This window comes from Cervus canadensis, chromosome 11 (assembly GCF_019320065.1).
Source record: "Cervus canadensis isolate Bull #8, Minnesota chromosome 11, ASM1932006v1, whole genome shotgun sequence".
NCBI lineage: Eukaryota > Metazoa > Chordata > Mammalia > Artiodactyla > Cervidae > Cervus > Cervus canadensis.
In genome coordinates, this window is record NC_057396.1 from 51129808 (window position 1) to 51136999 (window position 7192).

Genomic DNA, 7192 nt, shown 5'->3' on the forward strand with positions numbered 1-7192 from the left:
GAGTCTGGAGGCAGGTGACGGCGTGAGGACGTTGTAACCTCTTGCTGAGTCCTGCAGTAATTCCGAGACAGGAAAGTCCCATTGAGCATCCTATTACACATAACTAGCATGCTATTTAACAAAACTGGGATCTCACCCATGTTTTATAATCTGCTTTCCCACTTCACACTATGTTTGAGCATCTCTTCATGTCAATAAACAGATGTCAATAAACATGTCTACATTTATACTATTTAAAACAGCTGATCAGTTTTCCCTTGTATAGATATATTGTGACTTACTATATCGAGCCCTGATTGTTGGCAGTTTGTTTCTAATTTTAGATTTCATTAACAATGCTATGATTGGGTCAGTTTAGGTCCAGTTGATGGCACTTTAGCTGTAGGGTCCTCACTTACTTTGGCCACCAGATGTGAAGAATTGACTCATTGGAAAAGACCCTGATTCTAGGAAAGATTGAAGGCAATAGGAGAAGGGGGTGGTCGAGGATGAGACAGTTAGATAGCATCACCGACTCAATAGACGTGAATCTGAGCAAACTCCAGAAGACAGTGAAGGACAGGGGAGAGTGGCGTGCTGCAGACCATGGGGTCTCAAAGTGTCAGACACAACTTAGCGACTGAACAACAACAAGCCCACTTGCACAGAACTTCTTTACATGCCCAGGAGAGGAGTCTAACAATATTTTGTCTTCTTTTTGAGAAAAGGGCCCTCTAAATTGTATAAGCCTCGGGCCTCACAAAAGTGGGATGTGCCCTTGGCTATGATAAACATCCTCACAGTCAATTTTCTTTTGGCTACATTTTTATTTCCTTAGGATAAACTCCTAGAAACAGAAGTGCTGGGTTAAAGCAGATGCACATTTTTAGGATTCTTGGAACATATTGTCAAGAAGCCCTCCAGAAAAAGTGACCTAATTTACATCCCAACCCTGCCCTAGATGAGAATGGTTTCTCTGGGATTGTGTTTCCCTGTTCCTGTGATTTGGTCATAGCTGCCATTAGTGCCTTCTCCCAAAAGCAGGGGTCTTGACCTGAGATCCTTGGGACCCAAGGGTAGAATTCCTGGGGCGGTGAACTCAGATGAGAAAAATTTACATCTTCCTTTTCATCACCAGCCTCTAGGTGAAATGCAATACTCTTTCCATCCTGAACGTGGGCCACAAATCCACGAACCATTACCAGAACCTGTGAGGTTAGCAGTCCCACTACCTACAGAAATCACAGATGTTTTCATGTCAGCTGTTGAATTCAGGCTCAACAGCACTTCAAAGTTATAGTAATTATCACATCTGCAACTAGATCTTGTTATTTTAGCATGTTAATAAAAAGCATACATCATCCAATCAGTTTGAAAACTGCGTTCAGTAGGATTGATTTCCTTTGCAATCACGTGTATTTTTTTGTGTGTTATGAATTAGAAAACCTTGTTCTGAAAAGGGGTCCACAGGGTCATCAGACTGCCAAAGTGTTCATGCACAACCAAGGTCAGAACTCTTCCTGTATGGGACTCTTGACTCACATATTCTTGAAACTTATGCATGATACAAAAGGAAAGGAATTAAACTTTCATGACCCCAGCCTGGAGTCAGGCTCTGTGTCGGGTGCTGGGATACAGAGGGGCCGGATGGCCGCTTGCCCTGGAGGTGCTCACAGTCTCGATGGGAGATACAGTTTCACAGCCTCTGCCACTCATTGTCCTGTGGGTTGGGGACCCAGGTTCTCAGATTCTCCATGATTAAAAAAAAATAAATCAGAATTCTAGATTTTTTTTAATATGGTCCCATATAAAACAACTCTTTCAAGTTTTAAATGTTGGCAGCCAATCCAGATTTTTATAAACCACTGTGTGGGCCAAATAAAGCATGTCTGAGGGCTAAATCTGGCTCAAAGGCCACCACTTTTCAACCTCTGCTCTAGGAGGAGAACAGAATTCCAGTTAGTGTGGAACAAATCACTCTGTGGAACAAACTGGCTGGAATTCTGAATGCCCACCCTGAGCTGCCATGTAACACCTCCACTCTACTCCTGCAAATCAGAGACGGGATTGGAGCCCCGGTCTTGGAAAGAGAAAAAACATAGGAGAAGGAGCTCCATGGTGGGTTATGGTGGAGGGGGGTGGGGTCCCTGCAACCTGGCTGCCATCCAGGTGAGGAGAGGTCTGGCTGGAGACAGATGCTACAGTGATGAGGGCATCAAGGGAGCTATGGGACGAGGTCGACTAAGTGATTGTGTACCCAGAAAACCCAAGAGCCTCTAGCAGAGAAGCAAAAAACAAAACCAAAACAAACAAACAAACCCTATTTGAATTAAGAAAAATTGATGGGCTACATCAATTTTAGGGTACAAGATAAATATGCAAAAACCAATTATGTACTTTTTTCTATTCTGACAATAAACACATAAAAATGAAAATAGGAAAAATATTCCATTTATAACCTTGACAAAAAGTCCAAAATAGGTTAGGAAGAGATTTAACAAGAAAAACCTAGGGCCTATATGAAGAAAGCTTTACAGTCTCATGGAAAGTCTGAACATGAGAACTGAATATATGGGAAGAAATACTAATACTCCTGGATGGGAAGACTTATATCATAGAAATGTCAAAACTCCCCAGATCAGTTCCAAATAGAGTGAAATGTTTACATGGAAGAGTAAATGCCTGGAAATAGCCAAAAAGTTATGGAAAATAATAACAGTGCAAAAGAACTTGCATTATTTTGTATCAGAACAAACAACAAACTTCTCTATTATAGGAATAGAGAAGTAGATCAATGAAATATACAGAACAGGAAATACAGAAATAGATACCAAATATATATATATATCAGAATTTAGCATTTGGCAGAGTGAGCTTTTGATTATGTAATACATGATGCTGGCAAAATTACAGTACATTCAATTCAGTTCAGTCACTCAGTCATGTCCAGCTCTTCTAGACCCCATGGACTGCAGCACTCCAGTCTTCCTTGTCCATCATCAACTCCTGGAGCTTACTCAAACTCATGACCATCGATGATTCCATCCAATCATCTCATCCTCAGTCATCCCCTTCTCCTCCTGCCTTCAACCTTTCCCAGCATCAGGGTCTTTTCCAATGAGTCAGTTCTTTGCATCAGGTGGCCAAAGTATGGGAGCTTCAGCTTCAGCATCACTTCTTCCAATGAATATTCAAGACTCATTTCCTTCAGGAAAGGGAATAGTACATCCAGAAGCAAGTAATTTTTCCATCTTCATAATAATTTTAGATTATTTAAAGATTTAAATGTAAAAAAAAGAAAAAAAGAAAATTTAGACTATATGAACAATCTGAGTGAAATACTCAAATTGAGAAGCTATGAAAGAAAAATGAAGCTCCGAAAAGCAATTTAGAACAAAGATACATAAGCAGAGTCACATCTGTAGCTATTACCCGCATTTCTGGCAGGAAGCATAGGAAAAGATTATCTCACAAGTTGATTGTGGAAACATGAAACATCATTGTTTTTTTTGAAAAGTAGCTTTATTAAAATTATGTATCATATATATGGGCTTCCCAGGTTGCGCTGCTGGTAAAGAACCCACCTGCCAATGCAGGAGACCTAAGAGACCTGAGTTTGATTCCTGGCTCAGGAAGATCCACTGGAGGAGGGCATGGCAACCCACTCCAGTATTCCTGTCTGGAGAACCCCATGGTCAGAGGATCCTGGCCAGCTATAGTCCATAGGATTGCAGAGCTGGACACAACTGACGCGACTCAGCATAGCGCGGCACAGCACGGCATCACATATACATATCTGTCCATTGATGTAGAATCTCACTTGTAAGCAGTTATCTGACAGAGATACAATTCCAGGGACTAGGGGTATATGAACAAGGATGATTTTACAGCATGCTTACAGTTGCTAGATATCAAAGTGTTTATCTTCCAGTTGGTGAATAGTTGAATAAATTATGGAATATTCACACTATGAATATTGCATACTGTCAAAAATGAATCAGAGCTATCTGTTTGTTTGGTGGGATTTCCTCGAAGTATTGCTGAATAAAAAAAGAAAGATGCAGGAAACTGTATATAGTATGATCCCATTTTTATAAAGCAATGATACATGCATAAGTGTGTTTGCATATATTTTAAATATGTCTGTCGATGGTGAGTTGATTATGGAGGAAACATACAGGGTAAATAGGAGAATGTTAGAAAGTTACCTAGGGTGAAAGAATATGGTGGGTGCAAGCTGACATGGGTAACTTAAGAATGGTGGAGGGAGCCAAGCCTATCCAACCCACCACCCAAAATTTTAAATCAGGGGCCTTTGGAACTTGACTTCTTATCCTGTAGCCTAACCAGCCCCCTACCCCACAACTTGACTCTTTGCACCCATCCCTTGGCCATCCCTCCCACCACCTGTTATGCATGGCCTTCCATATTTTCCTCCATGACTCTAGAATGGGACAGCCAATGCACCGAAGGGAGGGGAAGGCTCAGAGGGTACAAGGGTAAGGGTACTTTTTAATGCATGAGAATGGACCTCTGGGTCTAGAGTGCAGCTCTTGCAAATTAATGGGAGTGAGGGGAAGAGGCTAGAAGGAATATTAATTCACTCACTCCACTTTAGTTCTCCTTCAGTCTCAGCTTACAGACTCCATCCTCAGCGAGGACTTCCAGGTCCACCCATTTCATCTCCCTATTATTTCCTCCTATAACACTCATCATGATTTGCCACATTGTCTTTATGTGTATGTGTGTGTGTGCATGTGAGCATGTGTTTACTGCCTATTCCCACCCATCCCCCCAAAAAGCAGCACCACCAGGGGAGAGAGCTTGTATGTACAGCATAGTATGTCAATTGAATTAAACAATTTCCTACTCACTTATTCTTTTTTATTGACTCACTCTTTTATTCATTCCTTTCTTCATTTATTCCCTTATTCATTCCAGAAACATGTTCTATTGGCCAATGACTTTTCCCCTGATGTGAATCTTCCACTTTCTAGGATGACTTTGGGGACAGGGGGAGGCTGGGAGTGGGGACATGACTGCAGAATTCCGGGAAAGCATCTACAACTTGGGAGAGCTGGGTGAGTGTAAAGCTCTCTAGGGAAGGAGGGAAGATTTCAAAAAGCATAAGGTGCTGGAGGATCAGAGAAGAGGACAAAGTTGGGAGTGATAGGGTGGAGGCTGGGCAGATGGAGACTTCTCTCTGCCCCCACCATCCCCAGGCCCGCATCTTCCCGCTGCCCAGCGTTTGCTCCACCAGGCAGAGGCTCTCCCCATCTCCACATGTTGAAATCCTACCCTTCCTTGCAGGGCCAGACCAGATGTCCTCGAAGTCTTCCTTTACTCCTCCAGCTGGAAGGGCCGCTCCCTGCTGCAAACAAACTTCCAAAGTCTGGACCTCCCTCGTGGTGCTGACCACTTCCTGCTTGTGCTATGGTGTGGCCCCTCCCTCTGCCCAATAGGCAGAGGCTCTGCCTGTCTGTTCTCAGGGATCTCAAGGGGCCCAGGGCCCAGCACCAAGCGGATGCTCAAGCCTAATGTGTGAGCAGCATTGTGTGTTCAGAGGGCAGTGATAATGACCCCATTTTACGGATGGGGAAATGGAGGCACAGATGCAGGGCATGATTTGCTTCCAAAGCAAAGCTGCAGCACAGCCTAGACTCAGCCTTGCATATCTGGTCCCAGGGGCAGGGCTCTTTCCAGGGCAGCTTGGTGGGAGGTGGGGGTAGGGTGCGGTGGGGTGGGAGCTGGGTCCTGAGAACCAGCAGGCCAGAGAGATTTGGAGTTCGAATGGCCAAGTTCAGGGAAAGCACAACTGGGGAGGAGCCAAGGTATTTATTATGCTTGGTCTCCAGCTCCAAACAGAGCTGATGGATGGAGCTGCTCCAGTTCCTATAAACAGCTTGGGCCTCCCTCCCCTCCATGTTCTCAGCACCACAGCCCCAGCTGATCCCAGGGAGTTGAGGGTGGAGGGGAGATGACTGAGGGAGGGGAAGGAGAAGAGGAGAGTGTGGGGCAAGTGGGGGATGGAGAAGAGAAGCCAGGGTCCCAGAGGCAAGAGGAACCAAGGGGAATGAGGATGGTGAGAGAAGACTCCTCTTCCCCAGAGCAGTCCCGCTGCGTCTCCGGGGTCTGTCTGAGAAGCCTGTCACCCATTCTTGGTTTGATCTTAATCCCCACAAGACTTTAGGTCCTAGAGGGCAGGGCCATCCATTCAGGAAGCCTCTTCTTTGGACTTGCCTCTGTGCTGGCTCACGGGCCCCGGGCATACAGAAGGGACTCTGGGTAGGACCTCTCTCCAGGAGCTCCTGGTCTAGTTGGCAGGTCAGGCCGACACCCAGATGTAGCAGCCCAGGGCAGCCAGAGCTGTCAGTGGCTGGAGGAGGGAAATCAGGATAGTCTTCTCAGAGGAGGGGATGCGGGCAGGGGTTGAAAAGGAGGGGTTTGGCAAAGGGGTCAGGGTGGGTGAGACATTTTGAGGAGAGGAGGTGGGAGAGAGCCGGGAGTTGGGAGGGTCAGGAGGCAGTGCTGCCTAATGGTTAAGATCTCTGGCTCCAGAGAGAAGCGGGATGAACCTGGGTTCAGTCTCAGCTCTGGCACTTGATAGCTGTGGGATCTTGAGTCTCGGTTTCTCTAAAGTGAGGATGACAATTGCAGAAATGTTTTCAAAGAGTGTTAGAATTATCTTCGGCCATGGACGTCAAGTGTTCAGTGCAGACCCCAACCTGGAGGTGCTAATAAGTGTCAGCTTGGAATAAGAGGTGGGAGGCAGCCAGAGAGAGATGGGGATGGAGGGTTGCAGGGACCTGACTTGCGAAACAGCAAGGGCACAGAGATCAGACAGTGGATCCTGGATTCCAGGGCGGGGGATTGAGCCAGCACAGGGAACTGACAGGGAGCAGCAGCTGGTTGGCCAGGGCTGCTGGCTCCCCGCCCTCCCACCGGGCCTGCAAGGCTAGACCTGCTGGGCCCTGGCCCTCGGGGAGTGCCACAATGGCTCACCGGATCAAGTGAGCCTGGTGACCTGGCACTGCAGTCTGTCTGTGACAGGGGCTGTACACTGGCCTCCTCTCTCTCTCTGGAACTTGCCGGATGCTCTGATGACCTAGTTGGCAGCTATGTCCATGTTCAGCTGAAAACAGGAATTTCTGCCTTGCTGGGGGTCTTGGCCAGGTGAGCACACTCCTCTGTTTGCCAGGAAAAGAGGTCAGGG